Source organism: Diceros bicornis, chromosome 3, assembly GCF_020826845.1.
Source record: "Diceros bicornis minor isolate mBicDic1 chromosome 3, mDicBic1.mat.cur, whole genome shotgun sequence".
NCBI classification, from domain to species: Eukaryota; Metazoa; Chordata; class Mammalia; order Perissodactyla; family Rhinocerotidae; genus Diceros; species Diceros bicornis.
Genome location: NC_080742.1, coordinates 58232895 through 58252691, shown reverse-complemented (window position 1 = coordinate 58252691; position 19797 = coordinate 58232895). Strand labels below are relative to the sequence as shown.

General features: G+C 41.1%; 1 protein-coding gene across 2 annotated transcripts in view; it reads right to left on the bottom strand.

The window, feature by feature from the left end:
* NPSR1 (neuropeptide S receptor 1) overlaps window positions 1-19797 on the bottom strand; it is a 159965-nt gene that overhangs the window by 139973 nt on the left and 195 nt on the right. The gene's annotated exons all lie outside the window — the stretch shown is intronic.

Here is a 19797-nt window from a genome sequence, read left to right as displayed (position 1 = left end):
CACTATCAAGATCTCAACTAGGGGTTGGAGTGGTAAAACAATTATAAGGGGAGCGATACGAGAGAGGGGAGAAAAAAATGAAATGGGAGAATCATTGCATTGCCCCCACTAAATGCCTGAATTCTGCTGTGGCTCTGAAATTGCCTAATCTTAATTATGTAAAGATCACATTCCTCTCCCACCCACATAGTTCATTACTAGAAGGACACTGGCGGCTCCCAAGACCCTTCCACGTGTGATCCTCAGGGGCCAGTTCGTTATCTGGAGCATGCTCTCCCTCCATTGGCCTGCTATCACAAAGGTGCCTGCTTTTGGGTGCTTTTCAGAACATCCTTTAAGGTTTTTCTGCAGAGGAAATTGATCCTTTCATTTGCTTTCGTGGAAATACAATGTGCAAAATATATTTGAGAGGCTGCATGGTGCATTTTACATGATTATTATTACATGTTTCTGATAATAAAAGTAATATGTACTCATTGCCAAAAATTTAGTAAAATATAAAAAAAAGTACAAAGACAAAAATCCACCTTCCACAGAGAGAATTTCTCACTTTCTCATTTTGGTATATTCTTTTCTGTATTTTCTGGGTATATATCTATGTAGCTTATAAAACTTGGAATATACTGTATGTACAGTTTATTGTACATATAGTGCATATACACAAAACCTTTAAAAAAAACCTTCAGTATTGAACAAGGATCAATGCTGTTATAGGTTCATAATATTCCTTAATATTCCATCCTATGGTTCCATCACAATTTTACTCTTCTACTGTCTGATACATACTGAACAAAACAACCTAATGCATAAGACCGTGTCTAAAGTTTCTTTGAATATTTCTTTAGAATTCTTACAGCTCAATCCTGCAAGTAGAATTACCAAGTGAAAGTGCAAATACATTGTTTAGGCTTGCTATATATTACCAAATCGCTCTCCAGAAAAGTTGGGTTAGTTGCCCTGACTTACTCTCCCTCCAACAGTTTTACAAAACTATCACATGCGTTATGTAACATTTTTCTTTAATCTTTACCAATTTGATATGTCTCATATTATGTTTCATTGTTAAGTGTGTACTGTTCAGACCACCAGCAAACAGCATATTTTATACATTCTTTTAACTCTGCGTTTAATCTAAAATTCTTTTTGTTTCCTTTGCCTATTTTTTTCTGTTAGAAATATCTTTTTTCATCTAAGAGCTCTTTATATATTAAGGACTTTCATCATGTTATATTTGTCATATAATTATTATATATAATATTATCAGCTATAATATTACATATATTTACTTTATATTTACTTTTATTGGAAATAATTTTTTCAGTTTTTTGTTTTGCTTTAAATTTTTATTTTTAGGCTTAGAAAGTCCTTGCACATCCCAAAGTTAGTCTGATAATTATACTTTCTTCCTAGCTATTTTGCAAAAACTTAGTTCCAAAATCCAACTGAAATTGATCTTATAACTTTACATGAGGTAAGAATCATCATCCATTCACCGACAAGTTTTTTTTTTGTAAGGAAGACTGGCTCTGAGCTAACATCCATTGCCAATCCTCCTGTTTTTGCTGAGGAAGATTGGCACTGAGCTAACATCTGTGCCCATCCTCCTCCATTTTGTATGTGGGACGCCACCACAGCATGGCTTGATAAGTAGTGTGCAGGTCCACACCTGGGATCTGAACCTGAGAACCCCAGGCCACTGAAGCAGAGTGTGTAAACTTAACTACTATGCCACCAGGCTGGTCCCTTACCCACTACTTTCACTACCAAAACATTCATTCCTTCTTACTAATTTTTTTGTGTGTGTGTATGAGGAAGATCAGCCCTGAGCTAACATCCAATGCCAATCCTCCTCTTTTTGCTGAGGAAGACCGGCCCTGGGCTAACATCTGTGCCCATCTTCCTCCACTTTATATGGGACACCACCACAGCATGGCTTGACAAGCGGTGTGTTGGTGTGCGCAAAGGATCCAAACCTGGCCCACCAGCAGCGGAGTGTGCACACTTAACCACTACGCCATGGGGCTGGCCCTCCTTCTCATTAACTTTTACAGTTTCTTTGTAGTATTAAGTTCATATATGTACTAGGATTTTATTTTCAGAGCTAACTATTTGTTATTATTGGTCTGTAAATTATTGTGATAATTATAAAATGTTTTGCTTAATGTAGATTTATATTTATTAATAACTGATAGGGAAAAATCTCTCTTCATTAGCATTTATATTCAAATCTCTTAGTTGTTCTCATCTGGCTTTTTTTCAATGAGCTTTTGAATTATTTTGTCAAATTAAAAGTCACATTGAAGTTTTGACTAAAATTGTTTTAAATATTACAAGGTAATTTGGGGAGAATTGACATCTTCAGAAAATTTAATCTTCCTATCCTGGAGCACCACATGTCTTTTTCATTTATTCAAATATTTTATATATTTCAGAAATGCTTAGCATTGAGAATTAATGCTATCTGAAATTTGACTAGTGCTTTCCAGTTCTAAAGTACCCTTATATTTTCATGATCCTCTCAACAAGCTGATCAGGAGATCGACTCAGAAATCTAGAGACTACAATTCTTGTTCTGACTCTACCATTTACTGACTGTGTGACCTTAGGAAGATCACTTTACCTCTCTAGGCCTCATCTGTCCAGAGGTGGCTCTGTTAGGTTATTCCACAGGTCCCTTAGGGATAGAACATGACATGGCAGAGCATTTTCTGAGGTGTGTTCCAGGGACCATTGTCTCCAGGGAGTATCATTAGAGGTAACAAAGTAATGTCCTACGGTCCAATAAATTTGGGAAATGCAGATTAAACAGAATTAAACAGGTTTCTTTTCTGTAAGACTTCTCAGAGACTTAAACAGGCTAATACATTCTCTAAGCATATGATGATATGTGCTATTTCCCAAACTTTTTTGGCCACAGTCCCCTTTTATTTGCTTAGCAACTCACATAATTAGAGTTCTGGGGAACATCCTTTGGGAAGTTACAGTATGATGGAAACAGCACATGCTTTGGAACCAGATCTGGGTTCAAATTTTTGGACTATTAACTACTTGTGTGAACTTATCTTCTCCGAGCCTCACTTTTCTCTATAAATCAGGATAATGTCTGTTTCAGAGTTGTAGGAGTTACAGTGGGCTGTGCTGATCACCAATATCCCACGCCTTTCTCAGAGGGAGGATTATATTTCTCTGCTCCATTGCGAGCAGATCTGACCGTGAACTTATCTTGGCCAATAAATTGACAGCAGAAGTGATATGTGTCGTTTCTGGGCAGAAGCTATAAGAGCCAGTGCAGGGTTCAGTATTCTCTCTGTCTGTCTGTCTTCTGACTCTGGTATTACGGAAGCCTGTGTTGAGATGGAGCTTTGATCAGCCTGGGTCACTGAGTGACTACAATATGCAGAGGCCCCTTGTTAACCTGTAATAAGTGTCGATGCAAATAATCCACAACCAATCTATAAATCAAAATTGAGGTGACTTTATTATGAGCCAAATTTGAGGACCATATAGCCCGGGATAGTCCTTTCACAAAGGAATGGAACACTCCAAAGAAGTGGGGTGTACAGAGTGGTTATATATCATCAAAGAGCATGTATCACATACTCTTTGGAATGTCCCTTTTACAATAGTCACAAGATTGCCCTGTCGGCACAGCAATTGATGGACACAGCAGGTAGCAGGTCTGCTGTCTCGAGTTGGGTGGTCACAGGATGAGCGCAGCAATCAAATCCCAGCCTAGGGAGAAATGCTTATCCTTAAGGAAATGCCAATGTGAGGGAAGTTGCATCCTTATCTTAAGGGCATTTGTTCTTGTCTTTGGGACACGGTAAATGCTTCAAGCAGATGTACAATGCATGTTCAAAGGCCACATCAGTCCTTTTTGGAAAAACATGGTCAGGACAATTTAGTTTTACATAAAATGGCTTCCTCATATACTCCAGTATATCCTATTGCTTGCCATTTATTTATCATAATCATCTGGCAAGAGCAGGAAATAAACATAGTTTTAACTCGCTGATAATACCTGGCTATTTATTACAACAGCATAACCTAGTTTAACCTGAGTAATGAAGTAGTAAATAAAATAATCAATGGAAAAGACTAAGTGCTTGGCAGATTCAGCATTCGATAAATTATTCTACGTTTTATTTTGGGCTAACAGTTTCTGTATTCTTGAATACCTTTTGCATTTTTATCACAACCTAGGCCAAAAAAAGGAAAAAAAAAAAAGAAAAAACCTCAAAAGGGACTAAATGCATTGGAAAGGGAATCAAATTTATTCTTAATCAAAAGAATATCTTCTATTTGCTTAGATCACTCTGTGTTGCCAAGGGCAATAGTCCCCAGTACTAGATGAAGAAAAGAAACTTGCATTTGGGCACTAACAATATTCTCTTTCATTTTTTATTAAATTACGAGTTGTGAATAAGGGTCCTTGAGCAAACACTTCTGTTCAATATCTGTATGTGAGTGGAGTTCTGAGCGCTGTGGGGCGATCTCTCATCCCATGCGGAGCCCGGAACACTGCAGGCCTGGGTGAATCACAGCTCCAGCCCAGCGGAGGAGCAATGCAAAGAGATTTCAGGAGCTGGAAGAAGAGGAATTAAGGGGCACCCTCTTCCCTGTTGCTGTGGCTTCTTCAAGGAAATCCAACAATCTTCCAGACCCTGTATGACCTTCTTCACCGTCTCAGGACCAGGGAGCTCAGGAGAATAGGGGTTTATTTACATTAAGCTAAGTCCTCTTTAAAATGCAAATAGCCATGGGTGTGCAAGGGAGATGTGGGGAGAGACACCTAAAGGAAGGAATTCATTTACTCAGAATGGCTTTTATGTTAATACTTGGAATTTGCTTTTTTTTTTTTGCTGAAGAAGACTGGCCCTGAGCTAACATCTGTTGCCAAATTCCTCTTTTTTTTGTTTGAGGAAGATTAGCCCTGAGCTAACATCTGTGCCAATCTTCTTCTATTTTGTATGTGGGTTGCCACCACAGCATGGCTGATGAGTGGTGTAGGTTCACGCCTGGGATACAAACCTGCGAACCCAGGCCACTGAAGCAGATTGCGCTGAACTTGAACCATTACACCACAGGGCTGGCCCCTTGGAATTTGCTTATTGATGAAAAAAGTTTTGAGATGAAAGGAGAACTAGGGAGAAGAGGTGGAAGAAAAAGCTTTTTTTTTTTTTTGTGAGGACGATCAGCCCTGAGCTAACATCTAATGCCAATCTTCCTCTTTTTTCTGAGAAAGACTGGCCCTGGGCTAACATCCGTGCCCATCTTCCTCCACTTTATATGGGACACCACCACAGCATGGCTTGACAAGCCGTATGGCAGTGCACGCCCAGGATCTGAACCGGCGAACCCCGGGCTGCTGCAGCGGAGCGCGCGCACTTAACTGCTTGTGCCACTGGGCTGGCCCCAAGAAAAATCTTTTTTAAGCAGAGTGTTCAAGGTCCAAGCTGAATGCCCTGGTGGGGCTGAGGGCAGGCAGAGGAGGCTGGGAAGGGAAAGGAGTGGATTGTGAGAGGTGGGGAAAACTTAATCTGGGTTCTTGTGAATCCTGTCAAGATTCTACTTGCTTCTTATTCCTCTCCAACCACCTACTGCTCTCTGTAGAAGTCTCTTTCCTTCCAAAAATGGAACTCAAAAGGAGGGAGTCCCAGGAAGTTTCTGCTTTATTTAACTTTGGCAATAGGGGAATAGTCTGGGTGGCTGGAGAGTGCGGGAAGATGAAGTATCTGGGTGGCTGGAGAGTCTGGGAGGGTGAAGTATCTGGGTGGGTGGAGAGTCTAGGAGGCTGGTCTCTAAGGGGAAGGGCATCAGCCCTCCCTCACCTCTCCACCCCTTTGGGCTTGGGGGGATCCTCACAGGTAACTAGTGAGTAGAACTCCTCTGTGACTACTTCCTTCCTTCTCTCCCTCAAAACTTCACCTCCCTCGTGGCAATTGGCTCCTTCCCTACTTCACCATCCTGCAGGGGAGTTGTCATTGTTCTGCTCTCACAGCAGAGCTGCCTGGGGCCAGAGGAGTCCTGTGATGTGGTCAGGGTCACACAATATAGAACTGGCTTCAGGATCCAGAGCCCATGTCACACATTTTTCTTGTTTGTTTTAAACTGTCAGAAAAGAATGTGATTCTATATGCATTAGGAGGAGAATAAAAAATCCTCTTATTGAGTGGTCAGGAAAAAATGAGCTAATGTTTTGGGTAGATTTTTGAGCTAATGTTTTTTTTTTTTTGGTTTTTTTTTTTTTTTTTTGTGAGGAGATCAGCCCTGAGCTAACATCCGCCAATCCTCCTCTTTTTTTTTGCTGAGGAAGACGGCCCTGGGCTAACATCTGTGCCCATCTTCCTCTGAGCTAATGTTTTTAAAGTGCTTTTAGTATTTTTCCATAAAATTACATGTGAATAGCGTTGTCATTATCCGGAATGTAGAGAATCATTCTGAAAAATTTAAGGTCCTTTTCTTTGGGAAGAGGGAGAGACTTTCTCTTTCTTGGTTACTCAGAAAGATACAATCCAGTCTGAATCAATGTTTATAAAAGTCTATTCAATCCCTTTGTGATCTGGATAATAAGAGGAAAAGAAATATGAGCAGAGCTGCCCCTGAACCACCCAAATGTGGAATACATGAAAAGTCTATTTGACTCTCTGTGGTCTCGTTACTGCACAAAATTGGGGTTCTCTGCCCACTGTGCATAAACAAGCCAATTAATTACAGCATCAGCCTTTACAGGAGAAATAAGCTTTTATTCTGCGAGATTGACCTGCAGGGAGACAAAGAGTGTGTGCCCTCAGACCTGTCTCTCCAATTCAGGATTTGGGGCAAAATTTAAGAGGTGAGGGAGAACAGGCTGGCACATGGAAATGCTGGTAGGACAGGTTTTGATTGGTGGCCTTCAAGCATTTGTAGTAAGGTTTTTTGGTGTTTTGTTTTTTTTTTTGGTGGAGAGGATTGGCCATGAGCTAACATCTGATGACAATCCTCCTCTTTTTGTTGAGAAAGATTGGCCCTGAGCTAACGTCTGTGCTCATCATCCTCTCTTTTGTATGTGGGATGCTGCCACAGCATGGCTTGATGAGTGGTGCACAGGTCCGCACCTGGGATCCAAGCCCGTGAACCCCGGTCGGCCGAAGCCAAGTGTGCGAACTCAAGCGCTACAACACCATGCCTGCCCTCATTTATGGTAAGGTTTTAAACATTTATGACAGGGTTCTAAACATTTTTGATGAGGTGGGGAAGGAATTTTAACACTGGATCTTCTTGAACAAGGGACCCCTCACTTTTTTTTTTTTTTTTTTTTGTGGGGAAGATCAGCCCTGAGCTAATATCCATGCCAATCCTCCTCTTTTTGCTGAGGAAGACTGGCCCTGGGCTAACATCTGTGCCCATCTTCCTCTACTTTATATGGGACACTGCCACAGCATGGTTTGACAAGCTGTGCATTGGTGCGTGCCTGGGATCAGAACCTGTGAACCAGGGGCCGCTGAAGCAGATTGCACGCACTTAACCACTACGACACTGGGCCGGCCACTGAAAGGTGATTCTTAATCACTCTGTTAATAAGAGATGGGGCCAGTTGAACTGGTCCTGGAGGGACTGCAGTTACAGTCCATCTAGAAGGCCTTGGCTTCAGTACTCTAAAAATTTAGTTTTGCACTTGGTCTTTGTATCAGTTGGGAAAGCGTTCAGCTCAAAAGTAAAAGAAAGCCCACTTAACAGTGGCTTAAACAAATAAAGATTTATTTTTTTCATATAATAAGAAATCTGAAGGTAAGTGGCTGATGTCCTCAAATTACCAAGATTGCTTTGGCTTTTCTTTTGTGGTCACAAAATGGCTGCTGCAGCCCCATTCATTGTGTCTGAATTCAGGGCAGAAAGAAGGGAGGAAGTAAAATGCCAGGCATGTCTTTTTCCCTTTATCAGAAATCTCACAGACTTCCAATTAAATTTCTAAAATTAAATATGCTACCTTTAACTGCAAGAGAGACTAGGAGAGTAAGTATTTAGCTGGGAAAGTGAGAAGGGGGTTGCAACTAACTATTGAGCCAACCAGACAGCACTGTCATCTACAGGAGCCTGTTCAGGACTTGTTCCTGAACACACCTTCCCCTTCTCCAGGCTCATCTAGTGGCTCCTTTCACCAATCCTGTTGATGTTTGCCAAAATTTGGTAGCATCATCATTATTCCTCACCAGTACTAAATATTACATAGTGAAGATTCATGTTAAATGGCTAAAGATTGAGGTCTACTTGTCACGTAGAATAAAGAGGACCCTTGGAAAACATTCATAGAGCTATGCCCTGAATTCTTTGTCAATATTTATGCCTAGCACAATGCTAAGTCCATGATAGGGTTCTTTCACTCTTCAAGACTCTCTGAGGGTCGAATCAGGGCCAGCCATGGTTGTTGCACTGGAGACGCTGCAGTGAAACAAGGCAAAGCTCCTGCTCACGGAGCATCGTTTCTGGACACTATGACATAGATAACACATGCATAGACATAATATAATGTCACATAAGTCAAAGAAGTCTCTGGAGGAGGTGACATTTGAGCAGAGACCCGGGTGAAGTGCAGCCTTCATCATTCTGTCCATTTTGATCCATACTTGCTGCTTTTGGAGGTTCATCCGTCTTGAATTTTATACTAATTTTCTAAATGTACATCCCATTTCAGGTCCTCCTGGGCTTCAACTATATTTTCACTATGCTGTCACTTGGGGATTTATGACTTTTAAATGAAGCACACTTTATTGAAACTTAAATTCACCATGTAAATCTCTATATAATAAATTTTTTTATTAAGGTATAATTTATACAGAGGATAATTCACTCTTTTAAGGTACAGTTCTGTGAGTATCATAAATGTAACCATCATTACAATCAAGATATAGAATAGTTCCATCATCCAAAAAGATTCCCCTGTGCCCTATTGTAGTCAAGCTCTTGCCCATCCCCAGCCTATGGCAGCCACTGATTTGTTTTCTGCCCTTAGAGTTTTGTTTTCTCAACAGTATCATGCAAATGAAATCATTACAGTTTGTAGCATTTTGAGTCTGGTTTCCTTTCACTTAGCAGAAGGCTTTTGAAATTCACCCATGTTGTTTTGTGTATCTGTAAGTTTACTCCTTTTTATTGCTAAGTAACATTCCATTATATGGATGTACTACAGTTTGTTTATCCATTCTCCAGCTGCGGGATGTTTGAGATGTTTCCAGTTTTTGGCAATTTCAAATGAAGCCAGAATAAGTATTGACATACAGGCTTTTGTGTAGGCATATGTTTTATTTCCCTTGGGTAAATACCCAGGAATAGGATTTTTGGGTTGTACAATAAATATATCCTTAACTTCATAAGAAAATGGCAAAAAGTTTTCCAAAATGTCTTCACCATTTTGCCTTGCCATCAGCAACGTGTGATGCTTCACATCCTTGCCAGTACTTGACATTGCCAGCATATTTTTATTTTAGACATTCTCATAGGCGTGTGCTGGTATTTCATTGTGGTTTTATTTTGCATTTCCCTAATGAATAAGGATGTTGAGCATCTTTTCATGTGCTTATTTACTATCTGTGTGTCTTCTTTGGTGATATGTCAGTATGAAACTTTTGTTATTTTTTTTAATTGGGATTTTTTTTCTGCTTGATGAGCTTTGAAAATTTTTTATATGTTCTGGATAAAAATTACTTATTAGATATGTAATTTATAGATATTTTCTCCTAGTATGTGATTAGCCGTTTAAATCTCTTACTAGCGTCTTTCAAGTTACAGAAATTCTTAATTTAATGAAGTGTAATTTGTCAAATTTTTCCTATATGGATTATGCCTTTAGTGTTGTGTGTAAGAAATCTCTGCCTAATCCAAGGTCACAAAAATTTTCTCCTATATTTTCTTCTAGATGTTTTATTTTAGGTTTTACATTTAGGTATATGATCCATTTGGGGTTAATTTTTATAGGGTGTAAGGTCTGGGTAAGGGTTCACTTTTTACATATGGTTATCCACTTGTTGCAGCACCATTTGTACTTTTCTCCATTGAATTGTCTTTTTACTTTTGTCAAAAATTAATTGGCCATATATGTGTGGGTCTATTTCTGCACTCTCATTCTGTTCCATTTCTGGACGTCTAGCCTTTCCTCAGAACCACGCTGTAGCTTTATAGCAAGGCTGTAAACCAGCTAGTGTGACTTCTCCAACTTTTTTCAGAATTACTGTGGCTATTCAATTTCCTTTGCATTTCCATATACATTTTAGAATCACCCTATCAATTTTAACTGCCATATCATCTTCCTTCTCTGCCTCTGCCAACCTCTGATTCCCCAAGCCCTGTATATGATCCGATATGATGTCCCATTGATTCTTCGTTTCTGCTCCCAGACAATCCTTGTCCAACTGAGCATTAACACCTCTCATTGGGTCATCATGACTGACTCTCCTTCCCTAATGACTCCTCCCTCCAATCCATCCAACACTCTGCAGTCTGATTAATATTTCTAAAATCACAGATTTCACTGTTGACAGTTTTGCTAATAAAATTTCAAAGATTTCTTTTTGCTTACTTACAAGAAAAAAAATCCATATTATTAAGTCTAATGGCCCATTGGGTCTTTTTACCTTTCTAACACATCTACCTAAATCTGAAGCTTCAGTCTACTTGTGTTCTATGCAGCTCCACTTGATTTTCTATGCAGAAATCCTTCTTTTCAGTTTGCTTATACGTCCCCTGCCTGCCGCCACTCCCCAATCTTTTCTTCCCTTATCTAAATTTCTGTATCCTCTTCCCTTATATTTATATCGTAATTATTGACTAAATGTCTGTTTCCCGCATTAGAGAGAGCTGTCTGAGGGCAAGTATCTGTTTTGTCCATCTCTGAACCCCCAGTGCCTAAGGTAACACTTGGTCAAGCCAATTTGTGATTCTCAACTTAGTAGGGTGAAGGGGAACATAACATATGGGGAGGAAAAGAACATAGTTTAAAAGATTGTATCCTGCATTATTATACTTTGACACTTTCAGACATGATATTTAATTTATTTTAAAATTTAAATTAAATTAGTGAGAAATATTTGTTTATCTATAGATGTTAAGAATTTTCAAGGCTGAAATCATTTTAGTAACATTTGTTGAATTAAAACATTAGTTTATCAGCCCCTTAGGACAGTGATAAGTCCCCCTTGGCTCCCTAGTACCTAGTATAGGGTCCTACCCAGAGAAAGCAGCTGTAGTCTCACTGTTCACATTTTCTGCTTGAAGTGTCCAGAGGCAGCAGATAGGAATCACATGTGACTGCCTGATTGAGATTCTAGTAGACAGGGCTGGATTCATTCACCCCGTTGGAGCAGACCCTACTATCCACAGATGGTGCCCTCTGCCCACTGTAACTTGCAGAAGATCTCTGTGGCTGAGCTTCTATAACCAGGCATCAGAACACATAAATGGAGAGCAAGAATGTGAACGTTAACATGTGCCTTTCCCAACACCTGCCTTGGGGTGTCTTGGGGCTCAGCGGTTGATGGTCTCCAGGCCTCAGATGCAGAACCAAAGCTGGCACCACAGAAAGGAGAAGAGACAGACCTTGGATGTTGTTTGCTTCAGGTCTGAAGATCTGTCTACACACCCTTCCCCATCAGTATGGCTTGCTGTGGTGTCAGGAATTCCCCCAAATCACAGTACTTTTAAAATTCAAACCCAATGGCTTATAGAATAAAGGTTAAGACTCCACTCTAATCTGTTCACATTAATTTATTGAGACTTTTGGGATAAACCTGTTAGACAGTTTGTTTCTTGGTATGCTCTTTCATTCAACACAATATTTATTGGCCATTTATCTGCTATGTGTCAGACACTATACTAGGGGTAGTGGAATCTAGAGTTGCCACTAAATGCTGACACCTCGTGTGTATGTACGTATCTACGTATGTGCGTCTGTGTTTATGCGCACACTGCACACGTGTGTCTGTGTGCATGTGTGTATGCGTTCATATCTGTGCATGTCTGTGTTTGTGTGTGTAGATGGACATGTGTATCAAGAGATGAACCATGTTGCACAGAGATTTGACGTGCTTTGGGAGCACAAGGAGAGCTATGATGTTGGGCTCCTAAACAAATCTGAAGGCTTCACAGAAAAGGGGTCAATTAAGCTTAGATGTGATATCAGAAGAAAAAGGCGTGAGAAAGACATTTCTGCCAACGGTAAACAGAACCTTATTTCCTTAGATTATGGTGAGATATTCTGTCCAGCATGGTATAGGATGTGAAGAGGAGTAGCGTGGTCAGGTTAGACCGTGAAAGGCCAGTAGGCCAGGCTCAAGAGTTTGAGTTTTATTGTGCAGAAGGTGAAGATCAAACCAATGGAATTGCCAATGGAATCAGAGTCAAAACCATGTATCATTTCAGGCCAAAGCAGATAAGAGAAGGTTTGCAAACTCCCTTGGAAACCACTTGGTCTAGAAGGCAGAGTTACAAGTTGACTTGCTTAAAACTAGGATATGAGAGAAAAATTAACTTTTGATGTGTTAAACCACTGAGATTCAGGGTTTAGTTTTTACTGTTGCAGAGCCTAACCTATCTTGACTAAAATCAGCAGTAGAATTATATTTCTTTTTTCTTTTTCTCTTCTTTCTTTTTTTTGTCTTATTTTATTTTTTAGGAAATTCACAGCTTTAATTTCTTTCAGACCTCACGTTCACATCTAGTTAAAAGAAAAGAATGCTGGGGCTGGCCTGGTGGTGCAGTGGTTTAGTTCGCACGCTTCGCTTCGGCGGCCCGGGGTTCGCAAGTTCGGATCCTGGGCATGAACCTACTCACCGCTCATCAAGCCATGCTGAGGTGGCATCCCACATAGAAAAACTAGAAGGACCTACAACTAGGATATACAACTATGTACTGGGGCTTTGGGGAGAAAAAGGAAGAAGAGGCAGATTAGCAACAGATGTTAGCTCAAGGTCACTCTTCCTGAAAAAAAAGAATGCTATTTTAAACCCTCTAGAGCTGCTGGAAGGTCAAATGAAATAATGTGAAATCGTGTTGTTAATTGTAAAGTGCTGACAAGTGTAAGGGATCCATCATTTTTAGGCAGCCAACAGTATTGCTGCCTAAATTTTTTGAGGAAAAAAAAAAGAACCCTGATTATTCATTGATGACTTTTTCATGACCTTGATCTTGGGTGGTTTTGTCTTCTTGTGGTATAGAAAATCTTTTTGCCACAGTAGAAGCCCATCCTTTCTTTCTCTGGATGGAGCATCATTTCCTAGCTCTGTAAATAGCCCTTCTTATAGTGGGCCATTAAGCTGGCATAGATAGAAATTAGACATTATATCAGGATGATAAAGTAAGAAATAGGATCTTCTCTAAATAACTTATTCTACATTTTTCATGGTTTAATTGAAAGAAATAGCTCAATTCACCACCACTGTTTGAGGACCTAATGCATATTAAAGTTGTCCTGAAGAGCTTCAACTACAGTGATCTCTCCTAGAATATTTAGAAGCTTTTTCTGTATAGATACTGGTGGCTCCTCATCTCTCAGTAAGAAGCTTTAGAAACGAGTGAAACGACTAATTCCTGGGGATATCATAGCTAACATTTATTGAACACTTTACTCTAGGCCACTCACCGTTCTTAAAGGCCTCACAAGCATCCAGTCACTTAACTTGTCACACAACCCTCAGAAGGATGTTCGATTATTAGCATTGTTAAAAAAAAAGAGAGACAACAGGCCCCAAATAGGGTTAAGCTCACATCACCAAACCAAGATTTAATACCTAACTTAACTAGAGTTTCGACCTCTCCCAGGAGTGGAATCTTAAACCAATCAACCTGGAATTATCTGATCAGCATCAGTGAGGTCATCTGCCTGATAGACCCCTGCCACCCCCTAAAGGAAAGTGACCTTGCTACAAACAATCCGCTCTTTGCTAGTAACTTTCTTGTACCGCTCTCTTCAGCCTATAAAAGTTTTTCATTTTGTACAGCTCCTCAGAACCCCTTTCTATTTGCTAGATGGGATCTGTCTCATTTATGAATTGTTGAATAAAGCCAATAAGATCTTTAAAACTTACTCAGTTGGATTTGTTTTTTTAACAGTGTGATCTGTCAGATGAGGAAACCAAGGCACAGGTAGAAGTGAACAGTCCAAAGTCACATGGCTAGATAGTGGTGGCACTGGGACCTGACCCCAGCAGTGTGGCTTTAGAGCCTGTGCCTCACTAAAATGATGGGGAAGGTTTGAGAGCCTGTGTTTGCCTGGAGATGACTAGGCTACTTCTCCTGCAATCAGGTGGACTGAGAAGTCCAGAGAGAAGCTAAGTTCAGCTACAGAAAAATAAAGTTACATTTTCTTGTCCACTTGAGTGCCTGGCTCGAAACATTCTTAACCACTACATCAACAGGAAATTATTTCAAGGTTGACAGGGTGACATTTTGAAGCATTAATGGATGTGCTCCCTTCCATTTCCTTGATAAAACCTCCCCCAGCTTAGGCAGCCAGAGAGCTTTCCTCCATCTGCCCTACTCTATCAATACATACAGAGAAACAAGTCAGTGTCCAGCTTTCAAAATACCTCAAGGAGGATACCATAAATAGCTTGAAGAGAAATGATTTTTTTTTCCTTGCAAGAGGTTGTGTCTTTTGTGCATTCAGAGCCGAGAGCCTGGAATAATAAGTTTGGAAGAACACAGTATAGTCAGTTTCCCTGCGACAGAGAAAGGACATGGGAGTGTTAGAGGATACAACAGTGGTACAGAATGGGAGGAAACTTAGATGCGGCTGAGAGGATGCTGTATTGCCTCCTCCAAAGGTTAGCACAACAGAAGAGGAAGCAACAATACCCACTAAGTTCGGGAGCACAGGAGTAGAAGGGTGCTGAGGTCCACTTACTGTATAGGAACCAGGGAATGCAGCCCCTGGGGATTTTCCCAGCTGTCATGAGGGGGAGTTGTACAGTTCTTATGGCCTCATGGGTGGAGAGAGGACCACAGACAATGCCACTGTGTTTTCTACAGCCCAGAGTTGGGAGGGAAGCACTCAAACTTCATTCCGAGTAAGGATGCAGAGATTTAGCCAGGATTGAGAAAGGGAAAGAGGGAGATATGAGCACCTGTGTCCCTGAAGGAAATGTGACAAAGGGACACCGCAGCAGAAAACAGTGCGGGCCTCACCTGGGCCAGATGGAAATCCAGACAAGGGTCTGGAACAGGGATGACCACTTTTAAAGGCCAAACAGGACTCCTCATCTCAGCTGATGCCCACTTGCCCAGATTCCTCCCCACGTCAGCCCTCCTCCCTCGCTCCCACCAGACACACATGAACATACCCTAGAGGCACCATCCCTACAGCTTAGATGCCTTCCCTGAGTTAGAAAATGGGAAAGTCCTTCATAGCCTGAAAACTCTGCAATGACTGAGTTTACCCTGAATTAACTAGGATTGTTTCCTGTCATCAGATGTATTAGTAACGCCAAGAGAAATTTAGTTGAGGATGAATTGCATGACATCCTTGTGGAGTGAAGCAGCAACATTTGTACCTTTCTCAATGACATGGAGTGGAATTGGACATAGTAGAGCTTACTCAGAGTGAGGGATTGGAAAGTGGAGTGCCAGGTCTGGATAGCAGAAACAGGCCGTAAATAGCAGACCTTCAATAATGATTTCACTGAGCAAAACTAGTAGTAATTTCCTACAAACAGCTGCAGTAGTCAACTGTAGAAAATCAAAATGAACATAGTGAGTGAAACTAATTAGAAGAGAACAAAAAAATGCATGATGTAATTGCACGACCTCCTGTTATAACTTGCGGGCGATACACTGGTAGGTCAGGGACTGGGGGCTCCTGGATTCCAGGAAGGGCATCGCTGACATTGTCCCGGGGTCCAAGGCAGGAAGGGAAACAAGCAAGTCCTGAAAGGGAGTGATGGGACAAGAGGAAGATTCAAGGAAGCAGACACGTGGGCAGAGAGGAGTTGAAATGACAGTCACTGCAGGTAAAAATGCTAGTACTCAGTAAGCAGGATGAGTTCTTAGAAACGAGTTGTCATCCTAAATATAACGAAAACAAGCACAGTATATTTAAGCTTCTTAAACTGAGCTCTTGCTAAAGCCTAGTGTGAGATAATTGGGACATGTGTAAAACTGGAATTTGCTATTGTTATATTAATGGAGGAAGGGTGTGTTAAGAAAATTAACAGTAAGACAGCTTGCAGGAGGGTGTGCAAACAAAGGGAACCAACTGTGTCCAATCACCCTCAAGCACTTAGAAGCAACCATTTACATGTAAAGAATAGTTAGACTAATTGCATATCATTTGTAACTACCCAGTGAAAGAGATTCAATAAAAGATTGTCAATAGGTAATATTTAGCAGTCTTGGTTCACATTTCTCCCCTCACCTGAGAGTAATAAAACTGTGTTCATTTGCATTATTTTATAATTTAGGCAATTTACTAATACAGACAGATTTCCCTCCCAGTTACTTTGAATTAATTTTCTCATCATTAAGAATCAGAGATTCAGGAAACATTGTGAGTGAATTCCAGTGTAAAATTAAAGGCTATTATGAAGAGTTTCATCTTTGTCTTCCACTTGGACAGGTTTATATTCAGGTACCCCATCCACTTCCTGATGAGCCAGGTCCCATTCTCCTTGAAAACTTCTGGTAGATTCTTAAAGCCCATATAGTGCTGCAGGCTAGGAATTGAGGAGGTGAGCTGGATGGGACCCTGAAAGCATGAGAAATTAGAAGCTGTGAAGGAAACCAGGGCCTGAGCTGAGAACCTTGAGCCCAGGACCACACAGGGTTATCTACCATGAAGCCCATGGTAGATAAAGGGGGTGGCGCACTCACCATTCACCTCCCTGCTGGTATCAAAGGACATGCTTAGGATGGCAGAGTAGGTTAGAGCAGTGGGTAGGAGGGGCAAGATTTTAGGGGTAGAGATGGGAAGGAAGAAAAGGCTCTAAGCATGTGAAGGAAGGGCTAGTAAGATCTAGACAGGGATGTCTTGCCTTCTGCCAAGAGAGCTTCAGGGTTCAGAGTAGAACTAGAGTCCCAGGTAGGAAACTAAGTTAGAAGCCTGGACATGTAGACTGAGCAAGACAGCTGAGACTAGGTAAGGCTGCAATGCCCTGGGTATGGGTTCCCCAGGGCTAAACTCAGTACTGGGTACCAGTCTTTGGTGCCAAAACGCATTCCATATTCACCACTGGAATCTATAACTTACCTTGGTCATGTTGGCTTAGAGATGGGATAAGGATGAGCTGAATATGTCTGCAAAGAAGGACCTCTACAGCTGGTAGAGACCAGGCAGGGCAGAGGCTGACATGTGGAGGTGTGGTTAACAAGACCTCCACCTCTGTTACTGAGAAAGCAAGCTTTCTGTTGCCCAGTCTGACAACACGTAGGCAGTTGACAGAAACAGAACACCATGCTTCATTTACACAGTAGGTGTTTATTGAGTACGCCTAGCATGGTGCTTGTTTCTGGAGAGAATATGAAACAAACATTAGGCATTCCTTTCACTCAAGGAGCTTAATGACTGTTACACATTTACCTGACACATACTGAAACAGCAGTTGAGGACAGAGCTGGATTAAGTGGCAAGGAGAGAGGTATACCCTATGACACTACTGGAACTCAGAGGAGGGATGAGTCAAGGGGGCTTCATGGAGAAAGCAACCCAAGAGGAGCCTAAAGAATGAGCAGAATTTCGATAAACACAGGTGAAGGTGGAAGGCAAGTCCAAATGGAAAGATATACCATTTGTTGTGAGAATTAAATGAGATACTTCACAGAAGTCATTTAGAAAGGTTCCTGGCACCAAGAAAGCCCACAGCAAATGAGATGTATGGCTATTGTGTTATTATTTCTGCTACTTTTACTGCTGTTACCATTTTAACTTTTACGATATTTTTACTGCTTTGGGTAAAGTCAACGGGGATTAAAAGGACACATTTGTGAGGTAAAAAAGCAAAGTTCTGACTTTCTTCTTGAGAAGTATGTGCGATAAAAGGATCACAGTGAACATGAGTTTTGCATCAGGACTATTTCTGTATCAACAGTGCATCAAAATTGCTTATGCCCAAAGGGACCATGGAAAAAAGTTACACTAGGACATTTAAGCTAGGGTCCCACAAGCACCACCACTGAATGCCGTGTAACTATAACTTACTGTGTTTTAGTCAATGACTGTGTCTCTCAAAAAATGAAACGGAATATTCTAAGCTCCTGGCCAGACATAATTCCTCTCTTTCTGCTTCTCTTCTTGTCCAGTGGTCCAGTTGTTTGATGGCAAACATATTGCTAGGAATGAGATACAAATGATGTGATTCTCTTTAGTGCCTAGACATGATGTTGCCAGGAGAGAGTACAGACACTAGGAGACAGTGAGCCAGGATTCGTTTGTCCAAATATTCAAATCATCCCCTCAGGAGCGGTATTCAAAAAATGGCAAATGAGATTTCAGCTGAGAATGATTATCGCCTGAGTCTCAGAACAAATGCCTTATTGCTGATTATTGTCCCTTTTGCAATGGCCAGTCTCTCTTCATTCTGTTTGCTGTCGTGTTCTATAAATATCAAAGAGGCTGCAGAGGCAGTGTCACTGAGAGGAGCCGTGTGCTTCCTGGGCGCCCAAAACCTGCTTCTCTGGGTCTGCGGGCTGATTTCAGAGAGGGGGTTATTCAGCCAATGGTAAATGGCAACAAACTGCAGGTTCAGTTGGCAGCAGGGCTGTGCGTGCAGCATGCATTAGGAGGTGGTCCCCAGGGACTGGGTCCCCTGCCGTCAGCCTAAGTACCTTGTTTGGGCTCTGCTTTGCCACATTGTCTCTTGGTCCTTGAGGAGCGCTAGGCTGGCTCCCGGGACAGCTCCCTGCTGAAAGTTTTATTCTGAGTGTTCACAAAGAAGCAAAGCTCCAGGAGAGAGACAGGTATTACAGTAATTCTATCTTGTCGGGGAAAAATCAAATCATTTCAAGAACACCCAAAGGATTAAAAAAAAAAAGCTGTTAGAATTTTTCTGGAAGTATTTTTCTTTCTGGTATAAAAGACCAGTTTAAGACGTAGGAATTATTGCAACGACTGAGTGCACCACGAGGCAGCGTGTGAAATAAACTGGTGCCCCAGCATTCTGATGCAAGAAGCGGGAAGCTGTTGTTTTCCAGATGCCAGTATGTTCCTGACCATGATCTTGCTGCAGAGGAGGGAACAGTATTAGCTTAGTAAGGATCATTTCCTCAATGTGGCCCTTGGATACTTTGAAGGTGAAACTCACCACACTCTCTCTGATTTCCTCATTTGTTCTAGGAGGCAACTTGTTGCAAACGGTGGCACCACCAACTAGAGCCAAAGAATCTATTTCTCACTGACGTTCAGTGGAAGGATCAACAAAGAAAATGCGGTCCTTCCTTCTTTACTCAGTGCCGTGTCTCATTGCATTGGGCACTGTCCTGGGGGGTGTGGGCTTTCCACATCTCTGAAGTTCCTAATACAAACCTCACAGCAATAACCCCTACAAGAAACAGACATTTCAAGCCCTAGGATTAATTAAAAGGGCTTTCACCTAAGGAAAGGGGGAAAATAAAAAAATCAGCCATTCATAAATGTTACTCATGATTCACACATTTTCAGCAGCAGTAGGAAAAAAAAGAGCAGTATTCATAATAAACTATAATATAGGTCCTTGCATAGTATGAAAAACTCATTGCTTTAGCTCATAATTTTTTTTCTTTTACGCTTTTCAGTAAAGAAAATCAACTACAGCCATCACAACATTGGCTATGATACTTTAGGTCTCTTAAATTCTACTT